General features: G+C 41.3%; 1 protein-coding gene across 1 annotated transcript in view; it reads right to left on the bottom strand.

Annotated features, from left to right (window-relative positions):
• Nucleotides 1-13,814, bottom strand: part of LOC127944598 (SLAM family member 5) — a 155,854-nt gene extending 142,040 nt beyond the window's left edge. Inside the window, exon 1 of the mRNA XM_052540642.1 lies at nt 13,761-13,814. The gene's annotated coding sequence lies outside the window, so the exon portion shown is untranslated. The remainder of the gene's footprint in view (nt 1-13,760) is intronic.
• Between the last annotated feature and the right edge of the window lie 314 nt (nt 13,815-14,128).

Here is a 14,128-nt window from a genome sequence, read left to right as displayed (position 1 = left end):
AAAAATGTGTTCGAATTTTAAAGACGTGGTACATGCTGGCGCAACATCATGATGTCTATCAGCCATCGGCAATGGGCGATAACATCGTCTATCATCCCAAGCCTACCTGTTATACTGTATTATGACCATTTTACATTTCAATTAGTTATCGACGGCCAATTTTTGAGGGTTTTACATGTATCGGCATCTGCTGCCTTTGCGGATTGTTTTTTTATGGCATTATTTACAGACAGGCATCCACAGGCAGCTCTGTGTTGCCGGAGATGCTGCAGTTCACACTGCCTCTCCCCCAACAACAGAGTGCTGGAAGCCTGCTCTGGTAAGTTTTAAGTAAGTGTGTTCCATTTTGTGGGTCAAAATGGAAAACAAGAATGCCTCGTCTATAAAACTTCTTGCCATTATATTTAGGGAACTGCAAATAAGTTGTAGGCTCTCCGTATGCATATGGCAGCTGTTACGAACACTGGTCATAGGATTAAATAATGCAGAGTGGCCGATGTTGTTCCGTGATTCCGCAGTATTTGTAAGAGTTTTATTCAGCGACCACCTGGCTGAGGTTTGGACGCATGCTCATAAAAGAAGGGATGCGGTTGTGACACGCTCGTTTGTTCGCTCGGTTTCATATTTTATTGAAGAAGCCCTGGGCGCCGCCATTGGCTAGCGGACCCCCACCTGCTGTTAGCATTCCATTGACTCCCATTCATTTTGGCGTCACTTTGACAGCGAATAACTTTACACCTGAGGCGTTTAAAGACTCCATTTTTTCATTATTTCTAAAGAAACAAAAAATTTTTTTATAAATGGCTATATTACCTTGTATCTTACGTTATGGTCCCGTAAAAGCAGTTTTAAAAAAAAATAGGCAAACGATTGCATCATAACCTGCGACTCTTTGTCACACAGTAGAGAAATTACCGTATGGACAGGAGGAGAAGCTCGCAGGGAAGATTTTACTGTCTATGAGGCAATCGGGGGGACGTGGAGCGCATACCGCACACCTTCATCTGTAATAACGAACTTGCACACACAAAAGACGCAATATGTGAATGGCCCCTTAGACGCGATATTTGAACGGCCTCTAATTCATAATAAACTGAGAATCTATTTTATACAAAATCGTTTTTGTTTTGTTTAAAATGTATATCAGGACTACATATATATCAGACAACTACACAGAATAACATGTTCCAGTCTATTAAAAAAATAAGCTACTCATTTGAATCATTAATTCAAACACGTTTAAAATGAATTCAGTCTCATTCATAAATTCCTGTTCCCTCTCAACATGGCGTTAATGCCTTGGGGACTTCCTTCCTTCCTAACCTACCTGAAATCCTACTGCACAATGCTAGTGAAGTTGTAACTCTTGCTGGCCAATGCCAGCCAAGACGGCAAATGAGGGCGGGGCCTCGCCACTATATATTGTGGGACCTATCGAGGCCCCGGACACCCACGAGTTTTGCATCTGTTGCCCTGGGTCTCGCCCATGTGGAGGCAGCACTCACCGGGTCAGGCTGCCCACACTGCAAAGAATTCTCAGTGCGGGTGCTTAGGGCCCGGAAGAATATCGCCCTCAGTGATTTCTCTCGGCAATGTCCCACCGCCACCAGCGAGCCACTGGTGGGACGACAGCCGCACACCACCTCCCCCCCACTCTCGAATGTGCTTGGAGGAGAATCTTCAACCTGCTGCTGGAGCATCGGAGATTATATCATTCGGTGCGGCGGGGGACAACGATTTCGACGAGGCGCTGTCCCTAACGACGTATGAGAAGGACTGGGCCCGCTCCCCGGAGGAGCGCTCTGATGTGGAGGGACACGCTGCATTCCAGGATGAACTCGTCCGGATTCTCACTAAGGCCGTGAGTGGTCTAGGCTTAGAGTGGGAATCCCCCAACGAACCAGCTAGGAGCAAGCTGGATTCTTGGTTCCTTAACTCTGGCTGCCGAGCTGCTGCTCTGAGGAACCAAGCCCCATTCATCTCAGACCTGCACGAAGAGGCCGCTAAGGCGTGGGCTGCGCCCTAATGCTGGTGGGTCGGAAATTTTCACAAGAGTCGACGGAGCAGAAGCCTGTGGATATACGTACGTGGCCTCGGGAGAAGAAATTTCTGCTCTGTACACGATAGCAGTGCTCCAAGTTTTTCAGGCACAGCTTCTGAAATCCCTGGACGAGGGCAGGGCGGATCCAGAGGCGTTTAAAGATCTTGCTCTCCACATCTCACACACACGCACGTGCGTGTCATCCAATCATTCAACGCTGATCGGCGAAGCACGACCCTCCCTAACACACAGTGCTCCCACTCGTCTTGTGAGTTTTCTGAATACGACCCCGGTACACAGCAGCGTCGTTCAGAATGCAGAGGGCGAGGTGCTTCACCCTCTGTATCTTTTTGCGAGCGCATGGTGATCCATTCCGGGCATTTCGGTTTGGTTGCGGAACGTCATAGAGAACGGCTACACGCTTCAGTTTCAGCGCAGACCACCCCAGTTCAACGGCGTGGTCATGTTGACAGTTCCGGCTCACAACGAGCTGGTTCTTAGGCAGGAAATTCTCAATCTCCTCGCGAAACGCACAATAGAAATGGTCTCGCCGAGCGAGAGAGAGAGCGGGTTTTACAGCCGCAACTTTGCCGTTCCCAAGAAAGGTGGTGGTCTCTGTCCAATATTAGACCTGAGACCCATCAACCATGCGTTGTACAAACGCGCTTTCAAAATGACAACGCTAAAGCAGATACTGGCATAGATTCGACCCGGAGATTGGTTTGTTGCGGTGGACCTGAAAGATGCATATTTTCATATCCAGATCGCCCCTCATCACAGGCGCTTTCTGAGATTTGCGTTCGAAGGCATAGTGTATCAGTTCATGGTGATGCCGTTCGGGCTAGGACTTGCACCTCTTACATTTACGAAATGTGTGGATGCACCACTTTCCCCTCTGAGAGCGAGCAGAATGTGCATACTGAACTATTTGGATGATTGGCTGATCTTGGCATAATTCAGAGGATGTGCTCAACAGCCACAAACGTGCTTTGTTATGTCACCTGGAGAGTTTGGGTCTGTGTGTGAACGTGTGTTACGCCCCAGCCAAACAATCATGTATCTAGGGGTGCAGTTGGACTCGATAACAATGAGGGCGCGTCTGAGCCAGGAGCGCGTACAAGATTTAATGTCCGCTCTGAAAGTATTCAGACTGGACCGTCCCCGTAGCACTGAAGGAATATGAGAGGCTCTTGGGGCGGATGGCGGCAGCCGCGACGGTCTGTCACCTCGGTCTACTCTATATGCGCCCACTCCAGTTATGGCTGAAAACTCAAGTACCGAGAAGGGCGTGGAAATTGGGCTGTGCCCGCATTGTGGTCACTCGCAGGTGATTAAGCATGCTGAAACATGGCAGAATCAATCAATCAATCAATCACCTTTATTTATATAGTGCTTTAAACAAAATACATTGCGCCAAAGCACTGAACAACATTCATTTGGAAAACAGTGTCTCAATAATGCAAAATGATAGTTAAAGGCAGTTCATCATTGAATTCAGTGATGTCATCTCTGTTCAGTTGAAATAGTGTCTGTTTTAATTTGCAATCAAGTCAACGATATCGCTGTAGATGAAGTGACCCCAACTAAGCAAGCCAGAGGCGACAGCGGCAAGGAACCGAAACTCCATCGGTGACAGAATGGAGAAAAAAACCTTGGGAGAAACCAGGCTCAGTTGGGGGGCCAGTTCTCCTCTGACCAGACGAAACCAGTAGTTCAATTCCAGGCTGCAGCACTCCGACTTGTACCAGTGCGGCGTCCAGATGGCTTTGCTCATGCGGCGGAAAGTGGTCACGATGGACGCACGTCTGTAAATGGACAATCTTTGAGAAATGGTGTGAATCGAATGGTCGGGACCCGGGAAGCTGCCCCATGTCTGACATTCTGGATTTTCTGCAACTACGAATGGACAGCGACAGTATGCCCTCCACGCTTAAGGTTTACGTTGCAGCTATCTCAGCTTTTCACACTGCTGTTGACGGGCACTCAGTTGGGAAACACGATCTAGTGATCAGATTTTTGAGAGGCGCGAGAAGACTAAAACCCTCCCGCCCCACTACAATGCCATTCTGGGATCTGGCTCTGGTGCTGGGAACGCTAGCCCTCACATCATTCAAGCCACTTCAGTCTGTCGGCTTGAAGGAGCTCACGATTAAAACTGTGCTGCTGCTCGCGCCTTGCTTCGTGCAAGCATGTGGGGGATTTGCAAGCGCTCTCTGTGAATGCGGACTGCATGCAGTTTGGACCAGGTGATTGTAACGTTACGTTCAAGGCAAAATTTGGCTATGTGCCTAAATCGCTTTCGACACCATTTAGAGCGCATGTGGTGGCTCTTTCTGCCTTTTCTCCAGAATCGGAGACTTCATTGGACGACACCCAGAGTCAGGTGTTGTGTCCAGTAAGGGCTTTATGGCTCTATATCAACCTCACGGCTGCGTTTCGGCAATCCGAGCAGCTGTTTGTATTCTTCGGAGGCAGCGCCAGAGGACAGCCTGTCTCTAAACAACGGCTGTCACATTGGGTGGTCGACGCTATTACCTTGGCATATTCTAGCCGTGGTAAGGAATTCCCTTATTGGTGTTCAAGCCCATTCGACGAGGGCTGTCGCCTCCTCGTGGGCATGGACTAAGTGAGTTTCTATCAAAGATATTTGTATGGCAACTGGATGGTCTTCACAGAATACCTTCGCCAGATTCTACAACTTGGACGTGCAGTCATTAGCCTTAAAGGTCCTGTCGGTGAGTACGACCCATGGTTCTTCCTGCAACCACTAGCCGTTTGACGGCACTGGTGGTTTCGACCAGATCCTGTAGGGAGAGGTTCAGACTGTAACGCCTCATACGGTCGTTCCCTATGTGCCCGGCATTTCCTTTCTAATGGTTTTTGCACTGTTTTGCTATACGCTTGTATGTGATTTGACAGGACTGTGTCACATTTGTATAGCAATGGGGCTGCGTCTCTCTCAGACATCTGTCGTCAGACATGATTTTTAAAGGGGGGAAATGCTATTTCATGCATACTGAGTTTTTTACACTGTTAAAGAGTTGGATTCCCATGCTAAACATGGACAAAGTTTCAAAAATTAAGTTGAACATTTGAAGAATGGAACAAAAATACTTCTTCCGGTTTGTCACTAGTTTCGGAAAGTTTTTTTGAGTATGGGTCTGTGTGACGTTAGATGGAGCGGAATTTCCTTATATTGGTCCTAAGGGCACTTCTCCCGGAAGAGGGTCACAATCGTGTGTTGAAACCGCAGGCGGTGAGTAAAACTGCTTCAAATATCTCTGTGTTGTTAACTTAGCTATCGGTGCGTAAGCACATCAAGTAAACAACATGCGATGTTGTTATCAAACTGCACTTTCCACATGTACAGCTTACTGTCGTAACCTTGGTTCCCTGAGAGACGGGATCGAGACATGCCGTAGGTCGCCGTGTTCACTGCTCGGATCTGCTGTACTGTCAGCTCAGTCGGAAGATTCTGAGGTTATGCCGCCAACATTAAAATAAATAAATAACATGGTAGTCTTAAATTACATTATTTTTATGATGTAAATTGAGTGGGAAAAAGATGTATCAGCTCCAAATATCGGCTCAAGAAAATTGGCAGCCCGTATCGGTCATTGGCTAAGGCTGATGGAAAAAAAAAACCATATCGGTTGATCCCTACTTGCTACATAAAGTATACTTAAAAATATACTTGAACATTACTTAAGTATACTTAGTAAAATAAACTTGAAGTATACTACTTTTCGTGAGGGCACAACATTAGTATTCTGCTTAGGGCACCTATTTGGCCAACAGTGGCCAGACATGATGTAAATAAGATATTATTTGCAGTTCAGAGAGCTTCGCTGATTATAAAAGAACATCATGAGATTGCGATAAATTGAAGTGAATGACAGCTTTTTAGTGATTAAATGGAAGTTTCTGTTTCACGTGCTGCTAATAGGAAAAAACAGGCCCATACCCTAACTTACATGCAGCAAAGTTTCAGGAGGGCCTGAAAAAATCCGAACAGATGAGATTGAGGAAAGTCCATACTGCACTGTTTTAGGCAATGAGGTTGAATATAAACTTGGACGAGGGATATCATCTAGCCTACTGTTCCTCTAAAGAGAAGGCATTTGGCTGCAAACAAAGAACTCATTTTTATTCCAGATAAATTTCATTTCATTTTATTTCTTTATATAATATAAAGTTGAAATATCTTCAGAATCATTCGTACATATGAAAATGAGCTGAGAATTGAATAAATAGTTGTAATCTGACTCAGATAAAGACAGGAATCGTGCCTTTTTGTCAATTTTTCGGCTGATTAAGGGAGAATACAAGACTAAATCCTAGTTGTTGCTGCAAATGGTTGTTAAAAGCAAATGCATATACAAGTGTGATATGTTTGAGAAAAACAGCTGCTACTTTTGTAATCAGCAGCCTGAAATTAGTAAAAAAACTATGCACTGGATTTCATTCAGCTAATATGATGCAGGGCAGTGTTATCATTGGCATTTACTTCCCGTAAACTCACTTCAATGTCAAAGCAAATGCATTTTGTGACATTCATGAAAGTATCTTCACACAGAAGCAGCAGCTCTTCTCTGAGATGAGCAGAATATCAGATGTTCAATAAGAAATCCAACAGCAGCAATTCCCACCAGACCAGACAGAACCAGACGAACCAGAGCCTCAGAGATGCCACAGTGATCCAGACAATCTGAAAGAGATTATATTTATGGTCTCTGCACACTTGGTAGCCTACAAAATTTTCATATGCGTTTTTTCGTATTCGAAATCCTAAAAATTCGGCATGCACAGAAACCTTGGCACAAAACCTGCAAAACGGCACTAAATCGAGTCTTCAAGCATCTCTCAAAATGCTTGCTCCAAATGTGAAAAACTGAAAAAATATAACCCAATCTGAATTTTTTATGATGGACGAATATTTCGGAGGCAGTGTGTAAACGTGATTTACATAACATGAGGTCGTATTTATTTTATTTGGGATTACATTTTTGGACTGGAAATTTTTGCAATGAACTTTATTCATAAACACCATGTCTCAGTTAGAGGGATTATATAATGTTGCTAAAAAGGACATTATTTTGTGTATTTGGTGTAATGTACAGTGTTTATGTGGTTTATGGTTCAAAAAACACATTATTTTCCACATTATGTACAGTTTTTCTTCTATGCCCAGGCTTCTGAAAGAGTAAATTTTTACAAAACTCATCGCTCTGAAAAGTGAGGTGTGCTCTGATTGGCCAGCTATCCAGTGCATTGTGATTTGGCTGAATACCTCAAGCGTGTGACATAAATGTTACGCCCCTTAACATACTGTGATGCCATGCCCCGAGACAAAACCAGTAAAATCCATTACAAACAAGGCATTTATTGCATGCAGGTACATATTTACTGATCATAATGACTTTTACTGTGTTTTACACGTTGCGTATCATGCCACGTAAACATAAAACCACGTGTGCATTTGTGATCAGAGAAATGACAAACAACAAGCCCTACTCAACACTGCTTAAAAACCCAGCTTGTATCGTCATTGGCAAATTTTTTAAATAAAAAAAATTTACTAGACATTTCAGGGGGATGTGGACAAGTCTTAAATTTTATAAAGAATATCTATTTGGGTTTGGGACTTTAGTCTTTGTAACTTCACAGATCTTCTTTATGCACCAAGAGATTGTAACACTCCAAAGAGAAAGGAAAACTTGAAATCGCATCATACGACCCCTTTATTGTTTTAGAGACAGAAGCTGCACAGAGGATACTGTGGCAGGAAGCTATTTCCGGTGTTACCTTTTATATATATATATATAGATATGTACCTTTGTTGGTTGGATGGGTGCAGCTGGTGTTGCTTGCATGTGATGTACCTGGTAGAAAGTTCAAAGGAAAAGTAACTTATGGCCTCAAATCGGTAAATGTATCTGTCTGTTTATCAGTTTGCAAGGCTTCCGTCTATCCATTCAATAGCAATGTGCTATGAGTCTCCAGATGGTTTTGATGGACTGGAGACAGCAGGACCACTAAATGTATCTGTACTAGGGCTGGGATAAATGATTATTTTTTAAACGATTAATCTAGCGATTATTTTTTCGATGCATCGATAAATCTAACGATTAATTTTTTCAGACCGATTCGATTTCGATTATCTCCCAATTAATGGACTACTAACAATTCATGTTGATTTATATATCTGAATGAAAAAAACATGAATTCCTTAACATTGCAATATATGTTTATTTGCTCTTAAAATTACAAAATAAAAGACTGACTAAGAATGCATTACTTTGCACTTGTAAAGAGATAGCATTCAATAAAACCTTGAAACCTTGAAAACATATAGCCTACTGAAAGAAGCTTACTGAACACATAGGGCCTAGCTTACTGAAAAAAAGTTATTCTTTCAGATGAAAATAACAACAACTTGATGTCTAGCATTCAATAAAAAAAGGTCACCCAAAATACTTGTTTAGAGCAATTGAAATAATACAGTAACCAATGTAAACTTGAGGGCTTTAATCTAATACAGAGAGTGCTTTTCCAAAAAAATAAAATAAAATAAATAACAGTGGGAGCCAGCAGCCTGCCATGGAGAAAAAAGAAAATCTCTGAATGTGAAACTTGGCGTGAAACTTTGGCGTTCCGCTCCTTTTTTTATTGAGATTGAGGAGTCACGTGCCGATTTGGGTTGATTTGGGAGGGGTCTGAGCCGGTCGGCCCTGATGGCAGGATAAGCTATCGGTTGCCAGAGGCAATGCCTTCAGAACTTCACAGAGGCGCGACTAAACATTTCAGAGCGCTTTCATTTTTGCGCATTTATTTTGTCGGCGGCACAGAGACCTGAACAATTTACCTCAGTGCACACATATGGACATTGGGAATTATATTGTTTACAATGTAAGTCACTTTGCATTCACGCCGTTAATGGCTTTAATCTAACCCGGACATTTACATCTTGCAATCACACATTTAACTACCCTAGCTAACCCAGAACTGGTTTGTCCACTTTGCAGCCCCCAACAAAAAAAACCTGGTACAGTATGTGTCATTGGGTTAAAATCAAATTCTAACTAAACATACACAGCTTTAGCCTACATCAAAACATGTTGGAAACTTTCGTATACATTGAACATCTCGTTACAATCTAGTGTTCAGTCGCAGTTAATTCTAAATGCAATGTAATTACAATACACTAAAACGCATGTGAATAAACTTACTTTGGCCAGTACAACACTGTTTTCTTCACCTGCTGTAGATGGACCCAGCCACAGTAGAAAGCCTCGCAACTTTCCAAAGACTTGTAGCTTTTAAACTCCTGCATTGTGTAGTAACTTAAACCAAAAAATATATAATTCCCATTAATGTCCATATGTGTGCGTGGAGGTAAATGCTCCAGGTCTCTGTGACGCTTGAGAGCGTCTCCAAATAGCGCTGTTTTGCGCTTGGTGTAACCTTAAAAAAAACTGTATTCCATTGTTCCTATGTTTTCCATTTGTATCGTGAGAGGTACTGGAACAGTTTTTAATGCAGCAGTAACTTCCAGGCATGGTAAAACAATGCAGAATTGCGAGAACCTCCTCTTAACAACACATGTAATTAATCCTGTTTCGCCGCCGGTATCCTTCCAACATGGCGGAGACCGTGATATCGAGGGAGGGGCTTTGTGCTATGACGACAACTCCTCACTCTCAATCGTCACTAATTATGTTGGTTAATATGCACGAGAGAGAGAGAGCGCAAGACAGCGCTCATGTAGTTTGAAGACTGTGAGTGCGCGCTCACAGCCGGGGCTCTCTCTCGTACGCGCCCTGTCAGGCGCAGCAGTCATTCTATTCTAAATAAGGCTTTGACAGCCACCAAAAAAAAATATCAATGCAGAAAACCCCTGGATAGGTTATATAACGTTGGACAGAATGTTGATCCGGCCATCGCGTATATTCAGCACACATAAGGTAAACGTTTTGCAAACGTTTTTTAGAGCAATAAAAACAGGTCGACGAATCGATGCGCTTATTTTGCGTCTACGTATTTTTTGCGTTGACGTCATCGATGACCTCGACGCGTTGTCCCAGCCCTAATCTGTACCCCTCTCATCCTGGTCTGAAACATTAGCTAATAATCTATATTTATGAGCTCAGTGAATAATGAAATGCTCACCTGTAGACTGTTGCACAGTGACCGATGAGACCGCTGATAGAGGATAAAAGGAAACACATATTTTATTGGCCAATGTTGCCTAATAGTTTTTACATATATTAGTATTCATTACTGCTGAAACTTACCATATACATCAACGCTGAACTTTTGTTTCGAGATCTGTCTGTTAATAACAAGTAATGCTTCAAACGGTCCAGATTCATTGGTCCTGATGTTTGAGATGGTTAGCACTCCAGTCTTTTGGTCCAGCTGTACTCTGCCACTGAATTTCTGATCATAATGGGTATAAAGTTTCCCTTGATATTTCTGAGCGATACGATGGCTAAGATTGCCACGCTCATAAGACCACAGTATTTGAACATCTTCCTTCAGTTCAGGAACTCCTGGATGTAAACGCAGGACATCTCCCTCCATCACTCGAACACTTTTAGGTGCATCAGCCTGTCCACACACTGAAAACAGGTTTGATTTGGGTTAAAAAAATGTGACAACTACAGCCAGGGCCGTCGCTTGTGAGGTGAAAGGTGGTGACGGCTGAGGGGGCATCATCACGAAAGCTTATCTTTTTCACGTGTTTTTAAGCCTTACCGCTTGTCGATTTAAACATAAAAGCATCCAAACACAAGATGCGAAAAAACTTAACAGAGTAGCTCGTTACTCGCGCGCTGTTATCGGTGCGCACGAGAGAGATCGAGAAAGAGCCCAATTCAGTACTCGCTGTGTTCTGGGCTCACGCAGAGAAAGGCGTCTCAAAACAATTGAACACCGAATCTGCTTATTTTTGCTCTTGTGCCGACAAATACATGCTAAATATGTCAAAATATCCACCTTGAAAATTATGCTCGAAAAAAACTGTCAGTTATTTCTTAAGTGAAAGTAAACCGTTGAAGAAAAAAATGGGATGTGTATTATATTGGATGCGTTCTTCGTCTCTTAAAGTGACCGCGCCTAATTTAGCGACTGGCTGCTGTAATGTTAATCCAAGAAAATGAAAATGAAAATCACTCACTGCTCTTGACTGAATTACTTTGTAATTTTAACGGTCAAACCAAAAATGATTCAGACATATATGAATATATTTATTCATTACATGGTATTTGGTCAACAAAGTATTGATACTTGTATAAATATTGTCATAACAGTTGTCTGTAGTTTTGGTTGATTGTATTCCATTACATACATTTCTATCAAAGTTATGACATTATAAAGTTCTGACACAGTTTAACTCTAAGTTCTTGTCATATTTTATAACCATTTTACAAGCGATAGCAAATAAACTGTAATGTGAGAAATGCTTAAGGTGTCTGAATAAATGTAGGTTTGATTGTATATTTCATTTTTACATTGAAGACTATCCTTTGCTATTTTACATTTAATTATTCGGTTTGTGTACCTTGACACCTACAAACTTAAAAAAAGCTTAAACATTGTGTAAATAGCACAAATAAATAAAAATAAACGAACATACAAATTAAACCATTTCAAACAGGGCCCACTGTACAACATTCACCAGGGCCTCGCAAAGCCCAGCTACGGCCCTGACTACAGCTATAGAAAAAGAAAGAAGCATTTTCATCTGCTTATTTACTTAAAAATATACAGACATTTGAAACATTCTTTACTCTCTTCAATGTGGCAAATTTCACATTTACAATAAATTGTTCCGAGATGTTGGTAACAATTTCATGTTAGACAAATTTATCGCAGTTTAAAAATCCTTCACTGTGTTTGTACAGCTCATGATAGTTGAGCATTTCTCCGTTTTACATGGTGACCACATTCACTAAAAGAACTGAACAAAAAATACTACATCTGAAACGTCTTACCTTTCACACTAGTGAAAAACAGGATGAAAATCCACGTGCTGATGGCCATTTAGAACAGGTATCAGATATTGACATAAGTGATGTTGTTTATCTCGATGAAGCACCTGGAGCTCAAGCTCATTTGATCATCATTCGCTGAAGATCTTTTGTTCTATGAGTTTCATCAGGAAGTGACAACAATACCCAGCTGCAGACCTGCAACCCCACACGTTTCAGAACACCATCCAGACACTGTTGCCAAATCTCATGAGACAAATAAGCACCCGAAGCTTCAAAAACAACTATTTATTATCAATAAAGGAGCCTGCAACATATTAAACTGAAACTACTCTTTTATCTAAAAAGTAAAAACAGAAGTAAATTTACTAAAATCAAAGTGGAAACAATAGGCTACTCATCTCCAATCACATGTGAGCAGAATCGGATTAGACAAATGCAAAAGGAATTAAGGAGATGGAAAAGGAGATGAAAAGCCTTATCAAATATATTCAAACCAACTATATATATATATATATATATATATATATATATATATATATATATATATATATATATATATATAAAAGACTAACTGTTTTTGTTTCAGGTTCAATAGCAGCACAGAATGCTTCAACAGTCTCAGACACAACAGTTTGATTGCTGATTATCTTTGGGACATGTGGCTTGGGATCTTCCAAAAACCACATGAGAGCCCCATCTCTCACTTCAATAAGTGTTGACTCTGGCAAAGGTCTCTCCTAAGGCTAGCCTCTAATGCCCTCAATAGTCTCGAATTGCCATACTTTCGTTTGCCATTGCCTTTGTTGATTGTTTCTGAATAGAGTTCAGAATCTGTGACAGTGCATGGGAGTAGGCAGGAATATTCCTTCCCTTCTATTCGTTTACAGCTATAGAAGGTTTTCAATAGCTGAGATACATTGCGCTTTTCTCTGAAAGCTGCTCTCAGATATTCAAAAATGTCACATGGGTGTTTTGGATCATTCCCCATTCGCGATCTAACCTCCTCTAAAGCTGCCCCCTTTAGAAGTGAGGGGCATAGTATAGTCTGATCACGTCTTTCCATTGACTTTGTATGTAATCTACTCTCGCAAATCGTTGAACTCGCGTTTGCTATGTATGCTAAATTTTTGTGTTTGAATGACTAAAGTTTTATGTAGGTGCAGTGTTATTGCATTTGGTTATTTGCTGCTTTATTTACACTGCCTTATTTCACCGGACACGTTAAACCATGTAAATAAATAAAGTTTTTATTTACAGAAATATAAATCAATCATTATTGCAAATGATATTGGTAAATTCAAAATAACATTTATTATTATTGATTTGAACACTTGAAACCGTGCTGTGTTTTCACACCATCGACAAATATTCTAACATCTGACTAAACATTTCGTTGTAAACATTCCATTATTCGGGTCTAATTCAATATAATAATATTATGACATCAAACACAACATTTATAAAACTTTAACTCATCCGTTAAATCCATGACTTATCTTTCCGTCTGATTGATGGTTGTCAGCGGTTGGGTAGAAGACAACAAATCCCATCATTCCACGCTCCTCCTTAACGTCATCACGCCACGCGATTGTTATTGTTTAGGTAGTGCGCCCTCTCGTGGCAGGTAATACAACCTGTACCTTTAAGCAAAGGAGCATTTCTAGATTGACTCTACTTTGCTCCTGCTTCCCGTCTCTTCTGTGGTCTTTTTGAAGTTATTTAACCTCCTCTCATTACTCAGATTGTGTAGGTGTGTCTCGTTATTACAAGGTGTTCATATGTTTCCTGTTTTTAGTCAAGTCTCGTATCAGTGTTCTCAGTTATGTTCTGGAGATTCCTTGGTTTATCTTCCTTTTCTTTTTAAATTATAGTATGGAGCCAAAAGAACTACAGAAGAAACAGGAAACTGGACTAAACAAAAGTGCAAAGGGACAGAGAACATGTAATAGTTTCACCGGGAAGTGACCATGAAATCAGTTACACTTGCAGCTAAAGAATTTTTGTTTATTAATTTGTTCACATTCTTTAATCAATATTTGAAATCATGACATTATGCTTTTAATTTATATAAATTTTTAGAATGTATTTTTTA

Source organism: Carassius gibelio, chromosome A23, assembly GCF_023724105.1.
Source record: "Carassius gibelio isolate Cgi1373 ecotype wild population from Czech Republic chromosome A23, carGib1.2-hapl.c, whole genome shotgun sequence".
In the NCBI taxonomy this organism is placed as follows: Eukaryota; Metazoa; Chordata; class Actinopteri; order Cypriniformes; family Cyprinidae; genus Carassius; species Carassius gibelio.
The sequence above is the reverse complement of the archived record's forward strand: the minus strand, read 5'-3'. Positions and strand labels throughout refer to the sequence as shown.